Here is a 12,537-nt window from a genome sequence, read left to right on the forward strand (position 1 = left end):
TGCATTTCTTCAGAGAAAGCTGGCAGATAATGGTATTTTTGATAGAGATTATTTTGTGTCTGCGAGGCACGGCACATTATTTTATGCACCTTGTTTTCTGTTTAAGGATACATAAGGCTTGACAGAATCTCGTTTCTCAGACTGGAAGCTACCAGAGCTGATAGCAGGTCAAGTAACAGTTTATGGCATCGACACTATGTTCTTAGTTTGAAAAACAGAAGTACTGTAGGGCTTTGTCCAGCGTAGGTGGAAAAATTATTCACTTAGCATCAAGGTGAAAAGCCATACTTTCATAATTAAAGACAAAAACTTGGGTAGTAACTCACATTAGAAAAACAAAAATAACGGAAATAAGGGCAAATTGAACGAACCTGATAATACACGTGTGTTTCTCATCAGGCTCAATTTTCCTAAATGCATTCCTTCTCATCCCCGGCGAACATACCCTGTTTCGTAGTTTTGCTATTTGATTTACGTCGCACCGATACAGATAGGTCTTATGGTGACGATGGGATAGGAAAAGCCTAAAAGTGGAAAAGAAACGGCCGCAGCCTTCATTAAGCTTTATCCCCAGCATTTCCCTGGTGTGAAAATGGGGAACCACGGAAAACCATCTTCAGGGCTGCCGACTGTGGGGTTCGAATCCACTATCTCCAGGATGCAAGCTCATAGCTGCGTGCCCCTAACCGCACGGCCAACTCGCGCGGTGCTTCGTAATGTAAAGGGAAAATGATGTTAATATTGTCTCTGTCCTTTCATGCCTTCTGGTAGAATTGTTTATGTAATATTTATCCTGCACGTTATATTAGGTGTCACAGAATATTGCTATGAAGGTAAGTAAAGTTAGTTATAGAATTTTGGAACAGTCTTGATTTGGAATACGCTTGAGAGTTCAGTCTTGAATCAGTCCCTCCCAGAAATGTGAGCAAAAAAATTTACAGCAGAAGTGAATGATGTTATCGAGGGTCCTGGTGGTGAGTGGCATTCCCACTATCAAGATATAGGTCACGTAAAAACGAGAGAGGCAGAGAGAGGAAAGGGATACTTCGCTGATGAAGAGGCTAAGGAATTAGAACTTCAAAGTGCTTAACAGCGATAATTAAATTATATAATGTCGTATGCAGTGACGGAGCTGTTCTGGTCGAAGATCGATACGTTGTTTTTATATTCTATGCCGAAGTGATTAACTTGCAATTTTTAGTCAAATATACTCGTATATATGTATATTAACTTACCTAAAATTCCTAAACAATTTAATGTGAACATTTAAGCCAACGCGAGAACATGTTAAAAAATTAGCGAGGCTGTACCGGGGTCATGACCACACGTTTTGGAGCAAAATACGTACCACGTGATGGCTATCGTCGAAATATACATGGGAATAATGAGCTTGGAATTGCATTGATGATATTATATTTATTAATTCTAAACAAATTTACACATACCAACACCATGAGTTTGAAATCATTTCCCTCACATTGGGGAAGTGGATGTCCTCAGCCGGACGGAACTTGCCTCACGACGATCGGCCACATTAACTTTGGGACGTTTTCCATAAGCCATTTGACTCTTTGATCTTTTTGGAATTCTGACAAGCCTTTCCATTATCTCCAATAACTTTGAGGCGATTTAGTGCCCACTTTTGGTACTTTTTATCTCCAAATATATTCTCATAAGTTCACAGTTTGATTATTTCCCATACATGTGCCGAACCCACTGAGACGAATCCAATGACTTCTCGCACAACGTGCTATCACGCCGGAGTCCAGATCTAGGCTACTTTTGTTGCGTGGTACGTAGATGTTAATACCTCAAGATGGCAGGATTATTGCACCGCTCGATGACGTCAGTTGAAAGGTAGACTCCTATTGTAAAACTTGCAATGCACCTGTGCTTCGCTAGGTATTCTGCATTGTATAAAGATATCGAAGTAAATTACTGTACATGCACTGAATAAGATTTTTTTTTTTTTTTTTTTTTTTTTTTTTGCTAGGGGCTTTACGTCGCACCGACACAGATAGGTCTTATGGCGACGAGAATAAGATTTGTTTAAATTGCATGCCTCTTAGCGTTATCCAGAAACAGCAGGCGGGAGGTTCCCATACGTTTCCAATGTAAAGTGCGAGTTACGGAGTTGATATGATAACGGCAGGCTCACTTGTCTACTGCCCATCACGATCGAGTAGGGAAGTCTTCATTATAATGGAAGGCCCCATTACCTGCTGTGTGGTCACAATTGATTTGAGGAGTTTTCGTTAAATTGACAGGCGCCCTTTCCTACTTCCATACAAATTACAGTTGAGGAGATTTTATCATAACGGCAGGCACATTCCCTACTGTCCCTCAAAATTGAGTTGTGCTGTTATCATTATAATGACAGGCCCCATTACCTACTGTGCGGTCACACTGAGTTGGTGAGTTTTCAATATAATAGCAGTCCACTGTGCCTAATGACAGTCAATTTTAGATGGGTAAATTAGTTGATAATGGCGAACACACTTGCCTACACCCAAACACTATCGATCAGGGGAGTTTTGAACAAAATTGCATGCTTCCTTGACTTCTACCAGTCAAGTCGAGAAGGGAATTATTAATCACAATGGTAATCCCTCCTTACTAATGCTAGTTACAAAGGAGATGGAGAAGGATCCCATTCCTACTGTCAGTAAAAGTCGGTGTGGAGAGTAGTGATTACAATAGCAGACGCCCTCCTGCTGTGAGTCACTATCGATTAGTAAAATATTAACTATAATGGCAGACACACCCTTTCTAAATCGCTACAAATCGACTTCAATGAACATATATAGATCGACATACGAAGTACAAGCATGTTTACAATATAGCAAACCTTCATTTACAGATTAACTACTGCCAAACGATACGTCAAATCGACAAACGTATTGTACCATAAGGCGCCCCATATGGTGGTCTAAATGGCTGGTGTTATGGTATTTTCACTTATGGTTAGGAACATTGAATAGGGTAACATTTCTGTAAAGTTTTCTCACAGTGCATTACTTTTCGATACTAATGTGACAGCTACTGACATAGAATTTGGCTCACATATGGATGCTGGGTGTTGAATTAGATATTTCCATCTTTCGTATAAGTGATTCAAACTACGAATTATACGCTTACAAAGAGCAAAATGTACGTACAATCGAGAAATAGAGACACATCTAACGTATAAAGAATAGAATTACGACAAAGCGTCAAAGGGCCATAGTTCTAGATCAATCCAAATTGAAGGAGATTGTGCCATCCGTTTTGTGCTACGACTTAACGTTTAGCCGCGAAATACCTCGAAACGAAGGTCTGCTCCGACATTATTAATGTCCCAATATTTCGATATTTTTCGGGGTAAAAAGTGAAATATTTAAAGATCTTGCTAGCTTTCCGTCTGTTACTGTCTAAGACATATAATTTTGCCAAATTTATATATTCTAACTGGTCTGGGACATTATGCTGCAATCATTCTTTGGGGGAGAGGGATAAAAATGAGGACTTTCAGGAAACTGAAGCTAACAAATATGCAGATGGTCATTATTATACCTGAAACGGATAACTGAACGAAAATCTCGCCAAAATAGTCAATGTACAGATACACAGTCGTTACGATTTTATTTATATAGATACGGAATATGCTCCACGTACAACACTTTTTGGGCTATGTTCGCTGGACTTAACCTGCAAAACCGACCGTTCACGATATCTGCCTTACTAATCCTCCTATCGAAAAAGTGCACGTGAGAAAAAAGTTTTAGAAATAGATTCCCATCAAGGTTGGTTGATTTTCAGTCGGGTTGGTCTTGTATATACTGAAAAAACCAAATCCCACGGCACTACAGCCCTTGAAGGGCCTTGGCCTACCAAGCAGCCGCTGCTCAGCTCGAAGGTCTGCAGATTAGATAGATAGATAGATAGATAGATAAATGTCTTTATTGGCGTAGTTAAGGCCATTAGGCCTTCTCTTACACTAAACCAATTACGAGGTGTCGTGTGATCAGCACGACGAATCCTCTCGGCTGTTATTCTTGGCTTTCTAGACCGGCTTGTATATATTCTGGGAGAGTAAAATCACTGTTTTGAATGCCTATAAACCTCCAGTCCTTTCCGGGAATTTGACATGTTATGGACCTAAAAACCTACCTTTGGACAAGTGGATGCTAAATATGAAGTTTGGCTGAAATATCTGTAGTAGTTTTCAAGATAAATAAATATGCTTTACATGCACCAGCTCTTGATTTAGGTCTGGTGGGAATTATACTGGAAAACGGTCCGTTAGTGATATCTCCCTTATTAATTCTCGAATCGAATGAATGCACATGAGAAAAAAAGGTTTAGAAATAGATTTCCATTAAGGCAGGTAGTTTCCTATTAATAATTTTGGTTGTGCATATTTTGTAGGAGTGCAAAATCACGCTTTCTGTTTCGTATAAACCTCCAGTCAGTTGAGGAATTTAGAAACAATATTGGCCCTAAAACCTACCCAAGGGCAGGTGGATTCTAAATATAAAGTTTGCTAGAAATACATCCCGTAGTTTCCAAGTTATAAGAACTCAGACAAATAGACAAACAAACAGACAAACAGACAGACACCTAAGCTAAAATATATGCAGATGGTCATTATTACACCTGATACGGAAAACTGAATGAACATTTCGCCAAAATTGTCAATGTAGAGACACAAGGTCGTTACGATTTTATTTGTATAGATAAAATGGCTCTTCCAGTTTAAAACGAGGTATTGAAAATTGTCGTCACACCTGTTGTCTAGAAATTAGTTCAATTCTCAAAATTTCATGTTTTTCTAACATTCACCGGCCTAAGTATATTCTGAGACTATAGGCGTACCCTGCCTCAAATCCTCCGTAACATTAAAATTAATTCATTGAGTTGTTTATCGTCAAGAATTGTAATGATGTCGCTATCATTCATTGTTAATAATAGTATTGATCATGATAATAATACATAGATAATACTTGCATTAAAACATAGAAAGGTACATACATACATACATACATACATACATACATACATACATACATACATACATACACACTAGACTGTTATATCTTTCAACATTCAGTCTGCAAGCTTCTGTGACCTCGTTTGGTTCTATACCTCTTATCGTTAACTCTTTCTGTCATAGTGATTTATTTTTGCATCACCTCTTTTGTTTAATTTGAGGCATGATTATCCATATTATACAATTATTATGCAATATAGTAGGAGGATTTGCAAATTTTCACGCTAGGCAAATTCTGGGGCTGTAACTTAATTAAGGCAACGGCCACTTCCTTCCCATTCCCAGGCCTTTCCTATCCCATCGTCTCCATAATACCTATCTGTGTCGGTGCGACGTAAAGCAAAATAGCAAAAAAAAAAATATCGTCTCTTCTGTATATGCTCCAGACAGCTCGATATATTTGTCCAAGCAATCCATGCTTTAATACAAACTCCTTAAACATCAGCGCTACAACCGTAAAAGAGATCGAAACGGTGACAAAGGAACTTAAACCAGTCAACCGCGGGGCCAGATAAAATTCCATCTTACGTAGTTGAAGTTTGCATGGATCATCTTAAGTAGGCCCTTCTCTTCATTTACAATTTAATTTCCAAAACGTCGAAGTTTCTGTCCTTATGGAAAGTGTCGACAGTGTGCTCAATATTTAAAGCAGGAGATCCCACGCTCATTTATAATTACAGGCCGGTATCCGTACTGTCAGCAAAAAAAAAAAAAAAAGTAAACTCTTGTCTTGATCCTGAGGTGGTACAGCTCTTTTCAGGCACACCCCCAATCGTGGTGAGCTGCATGTACCATTTCAACTACATACCAGCACTCCTGCCATTCTTAAATTTCTGGCAGTACCGGGAATCGAACCCGGGCCGCCGAGTATGGCAGCTAATAGTGCTAACCGTTACGCTGCGAAGGCGGACACTGCCAGCAGTGACGAAGATGTTTGAATTTGTACTATGTCTCAGTATATCGATTCACGTAAGAACTTTAATATCAGCAAAACAGCATGGATTTCAGTCAAATCAGCAACGGTTAATGCTAGTACTGGATGACGCTGGATTTGTCATTCTAAATGACCCTTACGTTCTAATTTGATGAAAGGTCTGGTGATCTCGCATACCAGGGAAACTTGTCCACACACTGCACAGCACATTGGGTGACAGCATTGGTAGGAGGACGAGAGTTATCCTGTTGGAAAATACCCCTTGTATACAGCGAATGAATGACAAGAGAACCGAATCAGTCACCAGTGCGATGTACAAATCTGCAGTCAAATTTCTTAGGATAACGACGAGAGTGCTTCTCCTGTCGAAGGAAATCGGTCCCAGATCATAATTCCTGATGTACTGTAGGTCCAGTGTGTCATCGTTATTCACCTGGCCTCCTTCTTAACAAACTACGGCCATCATTGGCACCTAGTCAGAAACGTTTTTCATCTCAGAACACCAAAGATTTACACCCAGCCCTCCATCGAGCTTTAGCTTGACAACACTGAAGTCGCAGATGGCAGTGATTCAGAGTTGGGCACTACAGTATATCTGGCTCGGAACTCTCCCTCAAGTAATCGATTTGTTACAGTTCATTCTGTTACTCTGGTAACAAATGAAGCTCTAATTGCTGCTGCAGGTGTAGTATTACAGCCATGCAGCGAATACGGCGGTCTTCCCTCTCCGTAGTGGACAGTGCGTATCCGGACCCCGGCCTTTTCAAGACAGTGACTTCCCGTGAGCATTGTTGCCAACACCGATACACTGTAGATACATCGCTACCAAGTGTTTCTACATTATCGCGGAAAGAATATCCACCTTCTACACGTCCTCGGTCAAACTCAGTAAGCTGCTGATACTGCCTTCTTCGTCTCCTTAAAGGCATGTTGACTCACACCTACCTCACAATGTCAACACTGGATGATGACTAACGCTCACGAACTGTACAGCGCGTATTTAAACAAACTTACTTTCCAAGATCATAGTGGCGCTACTAGCAGCACTTTTCGTCGCCTAGTGCGCAAGTTTGTGTAGGCGTCATCTTTTAGATATGCAAGCACGCCTCCCGAATTTCCTTTATCTAGCACAACTCCTTCTCGGTAGTGTATATAGAAAAAACAAACTAAAAAGATAGTATCTAAAAACGGATCACTTGTAAAATTCTGAAAAATTAGTTAAAATATGAAAATCAGAATTAAAATGTTAAATAAGAGGGACGTAAGAGGCATAATTAGGTGGTTGATATGAGTAATGTAGGATGAAAATAAATTCATAAGACAATAAAACGGGAAAAATAAATGCATTCTAATCAATAATGATACGGAAATATCACACCTACTAAAAGACCGCATAGAAAAAGGAGAACAGAAAAACTACTACGTATTCATATTTGGGAAAGACAAAGAATATTGAAAATGTGCTTGAACTCATCACTCTAGTTAAAGTATTCAATAGAGAATCGAAGAAATCTGAGAGAACCGATACAGTATAATAATAATAATAATTATTATTATTATTATTATATTATTATTATTATTATTATTATTATTATTATTATTATTATTATTATTATTATTATTATTTATCCTGGAAAAGTTAGGGATGTACTCCATTTCTTACACTTAATCAGTCTTAACCTAGAACACTTAACAATAACTACTGATGACAATAATATGATAATATTAACAATAAAACAGTAATAGTATTAACAAAACTAATCACACTTACAAAAATCATATCATCTACTGCATATAATACAAATCGTACGTAGAGTAAATTAAAAATATATGAATAATGAGTACTATAACTACTACTCAAGAGAAAGTTTAGAAAATACATACGTTTCTACAGTACACCGAAATATCGCCTTCAATTGAGAGGGGAATAGAAGGATTAGTAAGAAGAAGGTGATGTTATAGTATTAGAGGAATGTGCGAGAAGGAATATAAAGAGCATGAAAAAGAAGGTACACGTAGATAGTAGGAAGGATTAATTGAAGTATGCATTGCAAAATCTTGTTACTGAGAATATATTCAGTATATTGCATGTAATAGTAACTATTGCAGGAAATCAATACCCTCTCCTCAATTGCTAGTCATTCAAATTGGAGAGAGACCAGTATTTTATTCATTCTATTCCTTTATTCATCACAACGTTCAATTTTCCTCTCAATATCGATGTGTCTCAATCATTTCTCCCTTCCCAAATATTCCACATTAGGACTCTTACAACAAGAACTGAATGACAAATAATAGAATAACGTAATCTATAACGTCTTCTTCTTCGTTAATTCTTCTTCTTAATCTTTGTTGGCATGCTTCCCATCTTATGTAGAGTCTACATTTTTGGACTACATCCTCGATTTTTCCCTGTCTCCGGCTTCGGAAATATAAACATGTATGGCTAGCATATCCTTCCTCGCGCAGTCCATCCACCCCTTTTTAGCTCGCCCTCGAGGCCGTTATCTATCTACGCTGAGTGTAAGTGCCCGCTTTGCAATAGATTCTGCATCAGATCTGGCCAATGACCATACCATCTCAGTCTTGATACTCTCATTTTGAGAGAGCCGGCGTAACTGTAAGCGTCTAGCTAACTTATTCGTTCTTAATGTGGTGCAGTCGCGTGACTTCCAGCATCCACCTAATTTTGCGCATCTCCGTTACGCGTCGGATCTACTTTGCAGGCCAACATTTCGTCCCGTAAAACATCACTGGGTCGAAGACTGTGCGGTTGATTTTCAATTTGAGAAGCAATGGGATCACAAAAGACGTTCGAGAACTGGCACCACCCTGCCAGTTGGCGTTAACTCGAGCTGAAGTATGTAAAATTGTCTCACCGTCAGCTGTCACACGGGAGCCAAGGTAATTAAGTGCAGATGCCTTTGGTAGTACGACGTTGTCGACCAATGTTGTGCCATCTTTATGGGTTCCGAACTCCAGATATTTTGTTTTTGCGAGGATTAGCCGCAATCCGAAATTTTCCAACCTTGTTTACCACTTTGTAATTAATTCATTAAGTCTTTTTCTTGAGTCTCTAGCCAGCAGAACATCTTCTGCATATTGAACGGGCTATGGATAGGGTGTTTGCAGGTATGTGGTTATCGTGCCTTTGCACAGGATGAACAGGTGTGTTGACAGCTCGAATCCTTCCTAAACTACTCTAGAATGGCAAATGTTGCTGGTACGCCGGCAACAAAGTGGACAGAGTGTGTAGTCGTGGTAGAGGAACTGAACCAAACTGACATATTCCTCTGTAGCACCATTGGTACAGGCCGAAAGCCAGATGAATTTATGTGAGACCTAGCAAATGCCTTTTTAAGCCTACGATAACTATATGGCCTATTCTTCTCTTCTCCTTGTGCCTCTCCAGTATCCAAATAACGTGAAAATCGTACATTGTTCCACAGTCTTTAACGAAGCCACACTGGTCTTATGAGAAAGTAATGATGTCATGTAGGCGTTTTTCAATCATCAGCCGAAAGATTGTGGTGTGGCGGACTAAACGAATTGGGCAGTAGTTTACTCAGGTAATAACATCACCCTTGCCTTTTCAGATTTGGACGGGGACTCTGGCCTTCCAGTAGGACGGTATCTTATCGTTTTCAATAAACTTGCTGAAGACACCGACATTACACTATCTTCTACCAGCCTTCAACAAGCATGTTATCAGGTTTAATTGATTTGATGGTTTTCATTGCGTGGATGGCAGCTACATCTTCCGCAGATATAATTGGAAATATACCCTGCACTGGACCGGCGGTGGTGATACGTGGATTTGGGAATTACTCATTGAAAATGGTATTAAAGTGTTGACTTCAGCATTTAAGTAGTACATGTAGTTTTCGAAAGAGCTGCTCGTGTTCATCCTTGGTAGGGAGAACATGGCGAATGTCTTCCGCGGCTCGATGGCAAGATACTGTCAAGCCTATATATAGCATTGGATCTTACGGGTTGATCGGATCACTCACAAATGTCGAGAAGAATTGTTCTTGGAGGTTGCTACTACTCGATTAGTGACAGATTTGAGCTCCCTATAGTGGACAAGATTGGTGTCAGTTCTTGATCGGAACCAATCCTTGTAGGTGTTCTTCTTGGCATTGACCACACACTGGACCTCTTCAATACCCTACCAGACCTCTTGGACAATGAAATCATCTCCTAGTTTCGTCACTCCTACTATCTTTCACACTCGATCGATTTGTGCAGCGATCTGATCACATGTGTCCTTCTAAAGGCGGTCAGTAATCAGGAGGGGGGAAAATGGCGTCCATTAACTCTGTTGATTTGTCTTGAAGTTTCCACTGCTAAATGTGTTCTGTGGTGGCGAAAGATTGAACATAAAGCTGAACATCTTGAACCAGGAGATTATGCTGAGGAGTGATGTTTTCTGATAGCATTACTTTACAGTCCATCACCATCCACATTTCCATCCTTCGCAACATCTAGTAATCAATTAGCAACTTCTGACCACCACTGCTATATGTGATAATTTAGGACAGGCGTTTCTTGAAGGACGTATTTGCTACTGACAAGTCGCATGTCTCCAAAACACCTTCACCGGTTTAGTTACGAACGACAAATCCGGTGGCAACTCGGATGCCAATCAAACCAGTCTACGTGGGTGATATCTCGTAATCACTCGAGGGCAATTACTGCTACGCCATTTTGGCAATACAAAAGGCGGTATCCTACACCAATGTTATGGACTGTGATTCCTTTGTCCAGTGTCTCCTGGACACAGGTGATGTTCATCCGTCGTAGATTGAGTGATTCGCCCAACTCGCGGCTCCGTCCAGTCAGAGCCCCAGTGTCCCAGTGCTGATCGCACAAATCGTGGAATCTGGCCTCGTTTGTTTATCTTGCTCCGGCCTTGGACAGGTAGCGCTCACACATATCTCACACCAATCGGGTAATGCCAGAGTGCGTTGCTAACAGTGAGCGCCCCGGAAGTATCCTGGACATGCTTTAAGCTCTGATCAGTGGCGACTTGTGCTGAATTATGTTTGCCTTATACACTGTGACGCTCAGTCCGTCGCAGTAAATGTAACAGACAAATGTAAATTCGTATTGCATACAGAAGCTGCAACTTGAGTTCGTGTTCATCCGTCCTCTAACCCCGCGGAAACGCCTAATATCCCCTCTCTCTCTTCATGTCCTATCGACTTTTAAGTTCCAGAAACTTTACAAAAACAAAATATACAAACATACATCGCAATTTGTAAGACTACAACTTTCGTCGCCGACTCTCATAATGGAAAGGGAAGTTATCATCTGATGATAGGCCTGGTAACTTTCCTATTTTAATTTTCGCGACTACCTAACTTTGAAGAATTCACCTTTATATGTACTATTACGAAGAAACATCTTCATAATTACTTGTGGAGCATAAATTTAGGTGTTGACGTAATTACTTTTACGTCTTGTCTCACTTTGTCAGCTGTGTTACGGAAGAGTAAAAAATTATCTATTAAAACCTTTGACGAAACAATGTCAGTTCAAACCCTTCAAATACTGTGATGTTTTGGCACAGTGCGATGCAATGGCAAGATTCCAACCCAGAGCAATGACTTTTCAACACAAATCGTCAAGCCAAGTTTAAAGGCCTTTCTTTCCTGTCATATCCTGCAGACAAGGTTTCACACAGAGGGCCATAGTCCAAAAGTTGAGAAGGCGTGATTTTCAGCCACGCTTGGAGAGGAAGTGTGAACGATTCCAAGAATTGGGACGCCTCAGAGACACGGCTCCTCCAGTTCACACAGTACTGCAAAGCGTGCAGATCGTACAGAACCTTATGAGCGACTATTTAACCACAGCTCTAAGATAGGCGACTAAGTGCACTCCCGTGCGTTCGTCCTAAAGTGCTGTCGCTCACATAACAAAGCAATGTTGGCAGATCACCAGTAACTGAATGGGTATCGATTTTGTAGGCTCGATAACATAAAACAATATGATGGATGATATCGCTCATCGCTGTATAAATATGTCATTCTGGCGGTTCTGCAGCTCTGCCTATAGTATTATGAAGATGCGCCTGGCTCTGATGCATATTGATGCAATGTTAAAATATCAGTCGACTTGTAGCATAGCCTACCCTCCTCATTTACGCAGGCATGGGGCTCCTAGTGGTGGAGTTACGTGATCTATGGTGTATATGGTATTATTCTATAAATGAACAGCTCCCCGAAAATTCGTTTTATAATCCATTTTTCCTGAAATTGAGTTACGAGTGAAAGAACGTTGTTTATCCGAAGCTGTACACGTCACAGAATGTAAGGATCGATATCAGCAGTGTAGTCGCTGTATTCGAAGCTTGAAAATCGAGCTCCGTGTGATAGCATTGTTTACCCATCCAAGATGGCTGATGTGGGAGTGAGTAGTGTGCCAGGTGGCCAACTGAATCGTTCAAATAGAGTTAGAAGGAAGTCTACTAATGTTACCTCGTGGAAGGGCAATGTGCGAAAATCACTGCAGAACAGTGGGAAAGCATACACAATCACAAAAGGTGTGCTCAAACCTGGGAATCGTCCTTCAA

The 12,537-nt window shown here is 40.3% G+C and overlaps 1 protein-coding gene across 1 annotated transcript in view; it reads left to right on the forward strand.

Moving 5' to 3' along the window:
• LOC136857837 (cholecystokinin receptor-like) overlaps nucleotides 1-12,537 on the forward strand; it is a 445,250-nt gene that overhangs the window by 32,872 nt on the left and 399,841 nt on the right. The window lies entirely within an intron of this gene.

Source organism: Anabrus simplex, chromosome 1 (assembly GCF_040414725.1).
Source record: "Anabrus simplex isolate iqAnaSimp1 chromosome 1, ASM4041472v1, whole genome shotgun sequence".
Classification (NCBI taxonomy): domain Eukaryota; kingdom Metazoa; phylum Arthropoda; class Insecta; order Orthoptera; family Tettigoniidae; genus Anabrus; species Anabrus simplex.